General features: G+C 46.9%; 1 protein-coding gene across 1 annotated transcript in view; it reads left to right on the top strand.

The window, feature by feature from the left end:
- Positions 1-15,620, top strand: part of rgs3a (regulator of G protein signaling 3a) — a 149,839-nt gene that overhangs the window by 33,321 nt on the left and 100,898 nt on the right. The gene's annotated exons all lie outside the window — the stretch shown is intronic.

Raw genomic sequence — 15,620 nt, 5'->3', positions numbered from 1 at the left:
CATAAAGCTCTCCATGGTGCATCTATAGAAGTTTGTGAGGATGCTGGCAATAGGAAATATATAGGAAATAGAGCTGTTGGTGAGCTTTCTCGACTGTGTAGTGTCCAGGTGAGGTCCTCGGTGATGTGCACACCGAGGAACTTGAGGCTGCTGACCCTTTCAACCTCAGCCTCACCAATGTAGACGGGGAGGTGTGTGTGTGTGTGTGTGTGTGTGTGTGTGTGTGTGTGTGTGTGTGTGTGTGTGTGTGTGTGTGTGTGTGTGTGTGTGTGTGTGTGTGTGTGTGTGTGTGTGTGTGTGTGTGTGTGTGTGTGTGTGTGTGTGTGTGTGTGTGTGTGTGTGTGTGTGTGTGTGTGTGTGTGTGTGTGTGTGTGTGTGTGTGTGTGTGTGTGTGTGTGTGTGTGTGTGTGTGTGTGTGTGTGTGTGTGTGTGCGTGCGTGCGTGCGTGCGTGCGTGCGTGCGTGCGTGCGTGCGTGCGTGCGTGCGTGCGTGCGTGCGTGCGTGCGTGCGTGCGTGCGTGCGTGCGTGCGTGCGTGCGTGCGTGCGTGCGTGTGTGTGTGTGTGTGTGGCAGATGGCAGAGTTGGCGCTGGAGGAGGGAGCATGTATATCTGACAAGACAGGTGGCTCCATTGTGTCTCAAACCATATCTTCACAGAACAGGGCTCTAGCTCTCTACATATGTGTGTTAGTGTGAGAGTGAGAGAGATAGAGAGAGAGAGAGAGAGAGAGAGAAAGAGAGAGAGAGAGAGAGAGAGAGAGATGAGAGAGAGAGAGAGAAGAGAGAGAGAGAGAGAGAGAGAGAGAGAGAGAGAGAGAGAGAGAGAGAGAGGTAAATAGAATCCAAGCAACTAACGTTAACGCCGCCATTGTAGTAGTGGGTGATTTCAATAGCACCAATCTGAGAAAGGTTTTGCCTGACTTCTATCAGCATGTGACTTGTAACACCAGAGGCGGTAACATCCTAGACCACTGTTACACGCAATTCAAGGGTGGCTACAAGGCTCATTCTGCTAGTGGCTTTGGTAAGTCTGATCACGCGGCCATTTTCCTTTCACCAAAGTACAAACAGAGAATCAAGAGCACTCCTGTAGTCTCACGAGAGGTGCAGAAATGGGATGTGACGTCAGAGGAGACACTCCAGGCTGCGTTTGAGTGCACAGACTGGAGCATGTTCCGCGACACAGATAACATTAATGTCTACACGGAGACAGTGCTGGACTATGTTCGTACTTTGGTGGAAGACACAATCCCCACTACCACAATTAGAGTTTACCCAAATCAAAAACCCTGGGTAGACAAATCCGTCCGTGAAGCTCTGAAAGCGCGCACCAAAGCATACAACGACGGCCTGGTGGCAGGCAACATGAATGACCACAAGGTGGCGCGATACAACGTAAGGAGGACAGTTACAGAGGCCAAACGGCGCTACAGGGATAAAATTGAACTCCAGTTTGAACAGGCTGACTCCAGAGCTATGTGGCAGGGGCTCAAAAACGATGACAGACTACAAAGGCACCTCCCTCAAACTGAACAGTGACATCTCCTTAGCAAATGACCTCAATACCTTCCTATGCGAGGTTTGATGCTGGTAATAACAACACCAGCCCACAAGCCACGGCAATGGGGGGGGGGGGGGGGGGGGGTCTGCTGCTGATGGAGACTCAGTGTTCAGGGTTACAGAGCATGAGGTGAGGCGGACCTTTAAAAAAGTGAATATCAGGAAGGCAGCAGGACCGGACGGCATCCCCGGCCGCGTCCTAAAAGTCTGTACCGACCAACTGGCCCCGGTATTCACTGACATATTTAACCTGTCCTTAGAACAGGCTGTCATCCCCACCTGCCTGAAGAAGTCCACTATTATCCCTGTACCCAAAAAATCCAAGCCTGCTTGCCTCAACGACTACCGCCCTGTAGCTCTCACCTCCATAGCCATGAAGTGCTTTGAGAAGCTAGTAAAGGGCTACATCTGCTCCTCCCTCCCCATCAACATGGACCCCCTGCAATTTGCATACCGCCCCAACAGGTCCACGGAGGACGCCATAACCCATGTGCTGCACACAGCAGCATCACACCTGGACAAGAGGAAGGGGAACTATGTGAGAATGCTATTCATCGACTACAGCTCGGCATTTCAATACCATAGTCCCCCTCCATACTCATAGCCAAGCTCAGGGACCTGGGCTTGAACTATGACCTCTGCCAGTGGGCCTTGGACTTCCTGACAGGCAGACCCCAGGTGGTGAGAGCAGGCAACTGCACCTCCTCATCCATCACCCTCAACATAGGGGCCCCCCAGGGCTGTGTTCTGAGTCCCCTCCTCTACTCCCTGTACACACACGACTGTGTGGCTCAGCGGAGTAGCAACACAATCATCAAATTTTCTGACGACACAGTGGTGGTGGGCCTGATCTCTGCCAACGACGAGAGGGCCTACCTGGAAGAGGTCAAGGTCCTGGTGGGATGGTGCCAGGAAAACAGCCTCTCCCTGAACGTCAGCAAAACAAAGGAGATGATTGTGGACTTCAGGAGGTCGGGGGTCAAGGACTACAGCCCCCTCAGCATCGACGGGGCACCGGTTGAGAGAGTCAACAGCTTTAAGTACCTCGGAGCCTACATATCCGAGGACTTGACATGGACCACACACATTGACAGTGTTGTGAAGAAGGCACGACAACGCCTCTACTTCCTCAGGCGCCTAAGGAAGTTACAAGTCAGTCAGAAGATCCTTAAGAACTTCTACTCATGTACAATAGAGAGCATCCTGACTGGCAACATCACCTCCTGGTTTGGGAATAGCACTGCACAAGACCGAAGCAGACTACAAAGAGTGACACGTTCAGCCGAACGCACAATTGGAGGGGGGGCTCCCCACCCTCCAGAACATTTACAACAAGCGGTGCAGGGGCAAGGCTAAGAGAATCATTAAAGACTCCAGTCACCCGAACAACTGCCTCTTTGAACTGCTGCGGTCAGGCAAGCGATACCGGAGTCTCAAGGCGAGCACAGAAAGACTCAGAAGAAGCTTCTATCCCCAGGCCATCAGGCTGCTCAACGAACAATGAACACTACACAACAACAACCATCAAACGCACATAGCACACACATCCACACGCACACACTCACTTTAAACAAACACACTGTAGCACCCACTCCACACACTTTATAGCACACACTCACTTTAAACAAACACACTGTAGCACCCACTCCCCACACTTTATATTTATTGATGAAGGACTGCACTACAACTCGTACACCTTACTGTAAATTGTACCTAAATTGTACCTCATCCCATTTCTGCTTTGCGACTATATAGTATTGTACATTAGTACACTGCATAGTATTGCATATTATATGGTAACTCAGTTACGTCTATTCTGCATCGAACATTGTACATATGTCTATACTGAACACTGTGACCTCATTTTCTACTTCTAATTTACATGCTATACCATGTTATTTGATACTATCTCATCTAGCACAGTCTCTGGAGCGTAACAGTAAGAAGCATTTTGTATGAAAGTATTCTGTACTTCTGTATGACAACTATTAAAGAACTTGAAACTTGAAACTTGAAGAGAGAGAGAGAAAGAGAGAGAGAGAGAGAGAGAGAGAGAGAGAGAGAGAGAGAGAGAGAGAGAGAGAGAGAGAGAGAGAGAGAGAGAGAGAGAGAGAGGAGATGAGAGAGAGAGAGAGAGAGAGAGAGAGAGAGAGAGAGAGAGAGAGAGAGAGAGTAGTGGGGGCGACTAAGAGAGGACTGACACAGAGAGAGAGGAGCAGCAGGGGGGGGGGGGGGGGGGGGCACAGGATGCTGACGCACCATTAAGTGTCAGAGCAGGAGCCTGGCTGTTCTCACCATGAGAGCAGGAGCCTGGCTGTTCACACCAAAAGGACAGGAGCCTGGCTGTTCACACCACCAGAAGGACAGGAGCCTGGCTGTTCACACCAGAAGGACAGGAGCTGGCTGTTCACACCAGTGTGTCTCTAACACATCCTAATAGCGGTTGGTGGGCTAATCCGTCGATTCCCAAACGTTAATCTTCATCTGAGTGTCTCTGTCTGTCACAAACGGATCCTGTATCTGACGGAGAACATGCGCGTCATCAGCGCTGCCTAAGCACAGCGACGTTCCTCGTCGAAACTAATTAAAAACAGATGTAGACGGGGGACGCGACAGACAGACGTGGTCAGCGTGGGGCCACGCCCTAAAGGATGAAGACAGAGGGAGGAAGGAGTCTGGAGAGCTGACGTCAAGGGCCAGGAGGGATATCTCAGGGATATCTTTTTTGGTTATCGGAAATAAGATGCCTAGATTTCAGATCCCATGGCTCCCAAGTCACAAGAGTAGAGTCTGAATACTGCCATAGTGCCATTAACACATCTTTAACATAATTTTAGTTGGTTTTGGGAATTGACTAAATAAAGAATAAATCAATAAATGAATCAATCAGTCTGGCTGTCTATCAACAAATCTACAGCATATGTCTTTCTGTCTGTCTAATATGTCGTACTATCAGTCGTACCGTATCACGTCATGCTATCGTAACGTTTCAAGCTTAATGCTGCTTTTCCTCAGACCAACGACAGCGGTGCCATGAGGGCAGGGAATGAAAAAAGAGCAGGGGTTAAGTGATGAAGACAGGAGCACACATCCGCTTCCTGAAGAAGAAGAGCAGGCCTTCTGGCCTTTTTTCCTTGGGTGCTCTTAGGAAAGTGCAATTCAGTCTAAAAATACCACTCCCCGCCATGTGCGTCAGTAGGAACCTTTGTGCGGGGGGGTGGGGGTTTGAGCGGGGCGCAGAGAGGTTACAAGGAGTCGAGGGGGGAGATTTGTGGGTGGGGGTGTACATACTGTATATGGACACCAGAGGATCTTGCGACCATAGATATATATATAAACACTAGATGACTCACCCGCGCTGCTGGCCAACGGAGACCTACGTTGCCACAAGGCGGCCATCTTGCTGCAGGGCAGCACGCCCACTCATAACATGAATGTCTATAGTGCATGTACTATTGAAATAACCATAACTTGCTACATTTTCAACCGTTTGGTTTGTTAAAAACGTCAGATATGTAGTTATCATACTGCATACTTATAATGGACAAACATGTTTTTTAATTATTATTAAGAATTCTTCCAAGCAAGAATCATAGCCACATTAATAACGTTTGTAATAAACCAAACCGTTTGTAAATCCGTCAAGATTTCAGCGAGTTAGTATTTTTGTTTGTGCTGATCATTCACCTTAACAGAATAGTCCACCGAAGCAAGATGGCTGCCCGTGAACTACGCTGGAGACTTTGCCTTGAGCCATCTAGTGTTTATATATATCTATGCTTGCGACCGCCCCTGGTTATCAGGAGTGAGCTGAGCTCCGACAGCACAAAGGAGCCCTCTCAGACGACCAGCCAGAGAGTTAAACCACGTTGAATTTGGAACGGATAAATGGTAGTTAATTTCCCTAACCGGTCATAGGTATTGTCAGAATATAGATGGTCTGATACTGTGATATTGCTATAATTTATTTATTTATTTATTTTTGTTTGTTTGTTTGTTTGTTTGTTTGTTTGTTTGTTTGTTTGTTACAGTGGGCCTAACTTCTTGTTACTGTATGGTTGATATGGGTTCACTGTTCAGGGTCTTGTTGTGGAACCTACTGTTGTGGAATCTTAAGTAGGAAAATATTGAGCCAGGCCCCATATGAGGAGAGAAGAGAGAGAGAGAGAGAGAGAGAGAGAGAGAGAGAGAGAGAGAGAGAGAGAGAGAGAGAGAGAGAGAGAGAGAGAGAGAGAGAGAGAGAGAGAGAGAGAGAGAGAAATATCAGGCTGTGCTTAGCCAAGTCTGATCGGAGTTGTACCACACTGTACTCACTTGTCCTAGGAGTCTAAGAGTAGACATATTAGACTTAGACTAGGAGTCTGACAGTAGATAATATACTAGACCTGTCCTAGACTAGGATTATGAGAGTAGACCTACTAGACTTGTCCTAGACTAGGAGTATGACAGTAGACCTACTATACTTGTCCTAGACTAGGAGTATGACATTAGACCTACTAGACTTGTCCTAGACTATTATATTATATTCTATTGTATTCTATTCCATTCTATGGTAATTTGTTTCTTGAAACCGTCTCAACATGGTACCACTAGCCTAGCTTAAACCTCTGGGAGAGGTGTTTTTGGCCAACAGCTAAGCTAGCTGGTCCGTATACACTTCCATTCATTTGTTCTAAGCTAGGCTAGCTTGCAACTGGATAGCTTTCTACTGAACACACAGAGAGGAAATTGGTATCTATCTCCTTGTTCCCAAAATGTTGGTGTTCCTGAAGGCACACAACACTCAACGCATCGTCCTAAGGGGGAATCCCATCCATTTTATGAATTTACATTATGTCTGATTTCTTCCTTTGTGGTGAATGTTCATAAATATTGCCTGACAGGTCCCAGGGCACAGGACTAACAGTGTGTGTGGGGGGGGGGGGGGGTATTTGAAAGGGGCGGTGCCCCCCTTTTACGCTAATGAACTGACAACATAAAATTGATTCATGTGGTTTTGTGAGTAATTTAGATCCTTGTTACGTGAGATCGCAACACGAATGAAACAGTGTGTCTGAGAGCACTGTGGTTGTGTGCTCAGCGATCACGAAGCCAGGAGATCAATGCTAATGCAAGCATTGCCAGCAGAAAAGGCCGCGCCTTTCAGATTCGGAGGACTTTGAGTCGACTGTTTTCCCACATGAAGGCTTTTGTTTTGTTCTCGTGGCGGGTTATGCATAATGGCATTCACTACGAACTGCGAAGACTGCCTCTTTGTAGACGGTTCATGATTGACGTTCGAAAGATTGCACATCACTTTTGTTTGTTATTAAATGGAAACGGAATAGTTGAAAGGCTGGTATTTAGAAAAAGAAAATAATAAGAAAGAAAAGATTCTTCACAGAGGAATGTGTTCAACAAAGTTAACGTTATATGCTGATGTGCACTTTATATGAAAACCAGCTCTCAGCTTGCAAATGAGTTAAGAATGAGATCCCTGTGGACGTCATACTGACGTAAGTCCGACAAGTGTTCATTATACTCAGGGTTTCTATTATTTTTGAGAATACATTTTCCAGGACATTTCCAGTAGTCTTTCTTGACAATCCAAGACAGCACTTGCTCACTTGTCATGTTGTAATTTACCGGTAGGCTTAGTATTGACACATTTAACCCCAGCTGTCTTCCTCCTTTTTTAACGATGCAGGGTTCATGATGAAGTGCCTCACGTTCATTATAGGTGACTGCTACACCCGTCACAAAATGTACGTTTTAAGTAGTCATTACGGGTAGGATTTTACAGCACTTAAAAGAAAAAACTTTAAAATAAGAGGAGAATAAGCATGAGCTTATCAAATGTCATACTAATAAATATTATCATACTTATCATACTGTCCTAACCTAGTTGTACAGTAAATGACCAAGTAAGGCTTTGTCAATATTCCAATGTACAGTGTAAAATGTGTGTGTGTCCCCTACCCAACCCCCCCCCCCCCCCACCTCCAATGTACAGCCCTCACCCAACCCACCCAACCCCACCCCACCCAACCAACCTCCTCCAATGTACAGTTTCTATGCCAAATGTATATACACTACTTTTCTGGACACTTTTGTATCACAAACAGTACTGTATTTGCAAATCTGATATGTCATAAATGTATAGATGTAGCAGTACTGTCTATCTGTATGTCATGTATGTCATATATGTTATGATGAATTGAAAATGGGGGACCCTGATGTAAACAAGACGAAAGTCTTTCTCTGGTCTGCATCCCCTTAACAATTGTATGTACTGAGCTGTACTGTACTGTACCCATTCTGCAATCTGTTAATAAACTTTTCAATCAATCAATCAAAACGGTGGGTCAAAACAAACGGAGCGTGGGCCAAACTTGGCCCACGGGCCCCAAATTGGGCGGCGCTGCTATAATCCTATACCAACAGTCGAGTTTCAAACAAAATACACACCTAGGTTTAGATAGGCGATCTGAGTGGCTAAATTACAATAAACATATATTTTTTTCCAGGATATTTGGTAATTTTTGTAAATTTTCTAGGTTTTCCATGACTGAAAATCTAGTTTCTGAATTCCCACGTTTGGAGGGAGTGGGAACCCGGATACTTATATATAAAACGATGATGAATGGCCACTGAGGACAATAGGGCGGCTGACCCCTATTAGTCGATTAGTCGACTAATTGGTCGAAAGGAGCCGTAGTCGACTAACCAACCTCTTAGTCTAATAGTAAAAAAAATTATAATAATAATTATAATATTATTATTATATTTTTTTTTATCATTCTTTCCAAAATAAAAGAGGCCTAGAAGCGTGGCTAACACTAATGGCACGCATACCAGAGGCTAACTGCCTACGAAAAAACAGGCACAGAGGCACTGAAAGAGGATTTCACCCATCTAATGAACACACTAGACTAGACAAATATCAAGATGTATCCATCAGTGGACCAATTGCATGCTTTTGCAGATGACAAGAAGCCTTCAGTCAACTCCTTCAGACATTAAGCACCCCCCACAGCCCAAATGGAATGAAAAAAAAATAAATAAAAATTATACGTTTAAAATTTTTAATTTTTTTGGCCAATAGTCGACTAACGGCAAATTTTGGCCAATCATAGTCGAACATCCAAATCCTTAGTCGGGGACAGCCCTAGAGGACAACAGGTGCAAATTGCTGATGGACTTTAGTTTCACGCCTCAATTTTCTGTACCTTAATGGAAAATTACTGGAGTGACGGAGGAAAGCGGTCTGTGCTGTACATAGCAGGTGGAGCGAAAGAGCTGGATAAGTGAGTTGGGAACCTGCCAGGGGTGTAAAGTACTTGAGTAATTGTACTTTTTTACAATACTTAAGTATTGTTTTTGGTGATTTCTACTTTACTCAAGTATTTATTAGGTTTGTATACTTGTACTTTTACTCAATTACATTTCAGAGAAAAAATACATACTTTTTACTCCTTACATTTAAAATGCAGACCTACAAAGTACAAAGTACAAATCTCGCAGGTCCAACCATTTTAATTAGTATATCTGTTTCTCTGGCCGAAATAACGTTAACGTTATTAATCCTGCGGCCGCACTTTATTTAAAAACAGCCAATCAAATCCCCATCAATGGAAAATGAACCTGCCCATACCCATGCTGATTGGTCCTTGTGCAAGACTAGAAAGCAGGGATCTTTGATTAAACACCTGCTATCAGAAGAATAGACAGTCAGAATATTTCTTTTTACTTTTACCTTTTAGTACTTAAGTACATTTAAAAAAATTAAATTTTACTCAAGTGTGTTTTTAGCCAGATACTCTGACTTTTACTTGAGTACGATTTTGAGACGGTACCCATACTTTCACTTAAGTATAATTTCTGGGTACTTTTTACACCCCTGGAACCTGCTTATGTGTGTGCGCATGTGTGTGCACGTACATGCATGTGATTGTGTATATTCCAGTGTGTGTACGGGTGCACATTATGCATTTTATTGTGTATGTGTGTGTGTGTGTGTGTGTGTGTGTGTGTGTGTGTGTGTGTGTGTGTGTGTGTGTGTGTGTGTGTGTGTTTCAGATTCAGATTCAGATTCCTTTATTAAGCCATTTGTGTAAAAACACATTGGTAATTGTTGCAGCGTTACAGTTTATGCGTTTTTTCCTTTCTTTTTTTCACAATAAACGACAACACCAACACAGACACAGGACAAAAAAACAGTGCAGTGGGGGATTAATCAACTAAATAAATACATATATATATATATAAAGTGTAGAGTGCAGAGTTCCAGTATAAGGACTAGTGCAGTCAGTGTGTGTGTGTGTGTGTGTGTGTGTGTGTGTGTGTGTGTGTGTGTGTGTGTGTGTGTGTGTGTGTGTGTGTGTGTGTGTGTGTGTGTGTGTGTGTGTGTGTGTGTGTGTGTGTGTGTGTGTGTGTGTGTGTGTGTGTGTGTGTGTGTGCGTGCGTGCGTGTGTGTGTGCGTGTGTGTGTGTGTGTGTGTGTGTGTGTGTGTGTGTGTGTGTGTGTGTGTGTGTGTGTGTGTGTGTGTGTGTGTGTGTGTGAGAGAGTAGGCAGGTTTGGACTGTAGTGCAGTAGAGCACAGGTCCCTTGTGTACTGTCATCTGAATTCAAAAGCTATTGACAGGTAGAAGATAGGGGTTGTTGGTTCAAGGGCAGAGTGTGAGGTTAATGATGTGTGGAGCTTTGCCTCAGTTGGCATTACCACAGTGCCACGGCATGCCGGCACCACTCCACACTAGGGATGAGTTCGAATTTTGGAAATTTTCGAATAGCCGTCCCAGTCTCCACATTCGATTTTCATGTCAGAGTCGGAAAACATTTGTTTTATTTAGATTTTTTCAAGTGAAGCAAACCATTCTTATTTAATATTTTTTTATATTTAGAGCCAAATTTTCATAGCCTAATTGATCTAAAATTTGATCTGAAATTAGATAAAACATTTACATGCTACTGTTTCTGTTTGTTTATTAAAACAGTTTGATAGGCCAATGCAATGCTGTTATTATCGGCTACGATGGTGAATGGTGTCATTTTGATTTATTGTTGGTCAGCTGAGCCGAATCTGAACTTCAGATTCTGAAGTGCCTATTTATGTGCAATACCCTTTGATTTTAATGATACATTCTATTAAAAAGAATAACTGAATTTAACTGAAACAGAAAATGTTTACTGAAACAGAAAATCACAATATGTAATAATATAATTCGAAAATGATTTTGGTCAGTCATGCACAATCCCCACGCCACACCGTCACCACTCCACACTGGCACCAGGCCAGCACCACTCCACACTGGCACCACACCACACTGGCACCACACCACACTGGCACCACACCACACTGGCATCACACCACACTGGCACCACGCCACACCGTCACCACTCCACACTGGCACCACTCCACACTGGCACCACGCCAGCACCACTCCACACTGGCACCACACCACACTGGCACCATACCACACTGGCACCACACCACACTGGCATCACACCACACTGGCACCACTCCACACTGGCACCACTCCACACTGGCACCACACCACACTGGCACCACTCCACACTGGCACCACTCCACACTGGCACCACACCACACTGGCACCACACCACACTGGCACCACACCACACTGACACCACACTGGCACTACTCCACACTGGCACCACTCCAACCTGGCACCAATCCACACTGGCACCACACTGGCACCACACCACACTGGCACCATGTCACACTGGCACCACACTGGCACCACACCACACTGGCACCACTCCACACTGGCACCACTCCACACTGGCACCACACTGGCACCACACCACACTGGCACCACACCACACTGGCACCACTCCACACTGGCACCACTCCACACTGGCACCACACCACACTGGCACCACACCACACTGGCACCACTCCACACTGGCACCACTCCACACTGGCACCACTCCACACTGGCACCACACTGGCACCACACCACACTGGCACCACTCCACACTGGCACCACACTGGCACCACTCCACACTGGCACCACTCCACACTGGCACCACACCAGCACCACACCACACTGGCACCACTCCACACTGGCACCACTCCAGCACCACACCACACTGGCACCACTCCACACTGGCACCACTCCACACTGGCACCACTCCAGCACCACACCACACCAGCACCACACCACACTGGCACCACTCCACACTGGCACCACTCCACACTGGCACCACACCAGCACCACACCACACTGGCACCACACCAGCACCACACCACACTGGCACCACTCCACACTGGCACCACACCAGCACCACACTACACTGGCACCACTCCACACCAGCACCACTCCACACTGGCACCATGCCACACTGGCACCACACCACACCAGCACCACTCCACACTGGCACCATGCCACACTGGCACCACACCACACTGGCACCACACCACACTGGCACCACACCAGCACCACACCAGCACCACTCCACACTGACACCACTCCACACTGGCACCACACCACACTGGCACCACACCACACTGGCACCACTCCACACTGGCACCACACCAGCACCACACTACACTGGCACCACACCACACTGGCACCACACCAGCACCACTGCACACTGGCACCACTCCACACTGGCACCACTCCACACCAGCACCACTCCACACTGGCACCACACCACACTGGCACCACACCACACTGGCACCACACCACACTGGCACCACTCCACACTGGCACCACACCAGCACCACACTACACTGGCACCACACCACACTGGCACCACACCAGCACCACTGCACACTGGCACCACTCCACACTGGCACCACTCCACACCAGCACCACTCCACACTGGCACCACACCACACTGGCACCACGCCACACTGGCACCACACCACACTGGCACCACACCACACCAGCACCACACCACACTGGCACCACACCACACTGGCACCACAACACACTGGCACCACTCCAGCACCACACCACACTGGCACCACACCACACTGGCACCACACTGGCACCACTCCAGCACCACACCACACTGGCACCACACCACACTGGCACCACACCACACTGGCACCACACCACACTGGCACCACTCCAGCACCACACCACACTGGCACCACACCACACTGGCACCACTCCACACTGGCACCACACCACACTGGCACCACGCCACACTGGCACCACTCCACACTGGCACCACTCCACACTGGCACCACTCCACACTGGCACCACTCCACACTGGCACCACACCACACTGGCACCACACCAGCACAACACCACATTGGCACCACTCCACACTGGCACCACTCCACACTGGCACCACTCCACACTGGCACCACACTACACTGGCACCACACCACACTGGCACCACTCCACTCTGGCACCACACCACACTGGCACCACACTACACTGGCACCACACTACACTGGCACCACTCCACTCTGGCACCACACCACACTGGCACCACACTACACTGGCACCACACCACACTGGCACCACTCCACTCTGGCACCACACTACACTGGCACCACTCCACTCTGGCACCACACCACACTGGCACCACACTACACTGGCACCACACCACACTGGCACCACACCACACTGGCACCACTCCACACTGGCACCACACTACACTGGCACCACACCACACTGGCATCACTCCACACTGGCACCACACTACACTGGCACCACACCACACTGGCACCACTCCACACTGGCACCACACCAGCACCACACCACACTGGCACCACACCACATTCATTGGCACCACACAACACTGGCACCACTCCACACTGGCACCACACAACACTGGCACCACTCCACACTGGCACCACTCCAGCACCACTCCACACTGGCACCACTCCACACTGGCACCACTCCACACTGGCACCACTCCAACAACAACCGTTCCCTCATTTCACACAATTTAATTGCATTAAGTAGAGACTGGTCCAAATACTGATGGTATGCAGGATGTGTGATGGGGCGGGATGGATGGATGGATGGATGGATGGATGGATGGATGGATGGATGGATGGATGGATGGATGGATGGATGGATGGATGGATGGATGGATGGATGGATGGATGGATGGGTGTGTGTGCAAGCACCTTGAATTCGGGACCTGGAATAAATAATAATAATAATGACTTGGATTTATATAGCGCTCTTCACTGACCCAGAGCGCTTCACAGAGCCTACGGCCCCTCCGACCACCACCAACATTCATTCACATGCATACACATTCATACGAGGCAAGTAGGTTAAGTGTCTTGCCCAAGGACACAACGGCAGTGGGATGGACAAGGGGCTTGAGCGGTATTCGAACCACCAACCCTTGGATCATTGGACAACCCGCTCTACCCCTGAGCCACGCCGCCCCACGAATGTGTCTGTGATAACAAACAGAATGTGTGTGTGTGTGTTTGTGTGTGTATATGTATGCGTACATTTGTGCTTGTTTACACATGAGTATAATGAGAGGTCAGATTGTTATCAATATAATTATCATAAACACACACACACACACACAAGTGAGAGTACGATTTTGTCTCTTTGTTAAATTCTTTCTACGCATTGGCGACACAGATATACCATATTTATTTGTCACGTCCATAAAGCAAGTTGAAATTGAGATAGAGAGATAGAGAGAGGGATTACTATACTATACACTTCCTTTCCTCTCTATATTTCTCTCTCTCTCCCTCTCTCATCTCTCTCTCTGTCTCTTTCTCTCACACAACAACAGGTCAATACGGCTGGAGCAGATCTATGCCGATAGCCATCCAGCTCTGTGCTAATATCGGGGCGGGCTGATCGCGGCTGGGCCTGACTCTCAGGCTATCGATCTGTTATGGCGAAGCTGTTTACTTCCATCAGTCCCAGGCTAGACTGGTTACAGTGGTGTTGCTTAATGGGCTGTGGAGATGGTCTAGCGGATGTATGGATTTCATTCTGTTGCATATAGGGAAGTGTCACTATTCATTTATGTAGATGCTATTGAAGCAGATCCATAGTATAGAACTTTGAAGTCGATATATCATTGTCAGATTCAATTAGGATAACTTTACATTAGACTTTCCCAACAGAGATTGATAGCCTTTGTGTATTAATATGATTGACCTCCCTCAAGTTTCACCCTCTTTTCTTGACCCTCCAATCACATTTTTACATTTTACATTTACATTTAGTCATTTAGCTGACGCTTTTATCCAAAGCGACTTACAAGTTCTGTACGACAAGTCATCAGGAAGGGCACAACTCTATCAGCTGAGTAACACAACTGTTACTTGTCACAAGCTTCGCTTTCCGCGGTCAAGCTAACAGAGGGCGGAGCTTGAGATCAATTGTGTGTCTGATTTTGGCAGGAAATATGCAGGGCTGCTTTACGTTATTCAGTCAAAAACTTGGTATCTCATGGCTAAATTCACCCCTTACCTTAACATCATAGGACCTCACACCCCACCTTAACCACAGAGTTACCGGTTTGTAGGTGAGTCCCACTCAAGATATAAACAAAAGCAGGCCTGAGGAGAGGTGTGCCTGGCAACATTGTCTTGGCGACCAATTAATGGGAGAAATACCACCACTTTTTTAGTATTTTTATTCTAACAAGATATCAAAAGTATTGGTCGCATTATGTTGTTGATGCATTCAGGTAGCCTTTCGTTCAGTTGTTTTGTCTACTGTTCATTCATTGATTGATTGATTGAAAACTTTATTAAATGATTGCAGAATGGGTACAATACAGTACAGCTCAATACTAACAACTGCTAAGAGGATGAAGACCAGACAAATACTTTCATCTTGTTTACATAAGGGACCTCCATTTTCAATTCATCAAGACATTTATGACATACAAGACATACAAATATATGGTACTGTGTAAGAAAAAGAGATCATAAAAATAATATACATCCGAATATACATCCGATTCATTCATCAATTTGATTCAAAGCCCAACATGTCTACACATTTTGAGCAAAATATATCCCTTACAGTTCATCTATTTCCTCCAAGACTGACTGTTGGTGCATGATGTGTTTTGTTGTGTGATGCAGACGCACACAATCAAAGT

This window comes from Notolepis coatsorum (assembly GCF_963971535.1).
Source record: "Notolepis coatsorum genome assembly, chromosome: 11".
Lineage (NCBI taxonomy): Eukaryota > Metazoa > Chordata > Actinopteri > Aulopiformes > Paralepididae > Notolepis > Notolepis coatsorum.
Note: the sequence above shows the minus strand (reverse complement) of the source record. Positions and strands in the feature narration are given on the sequence as shown.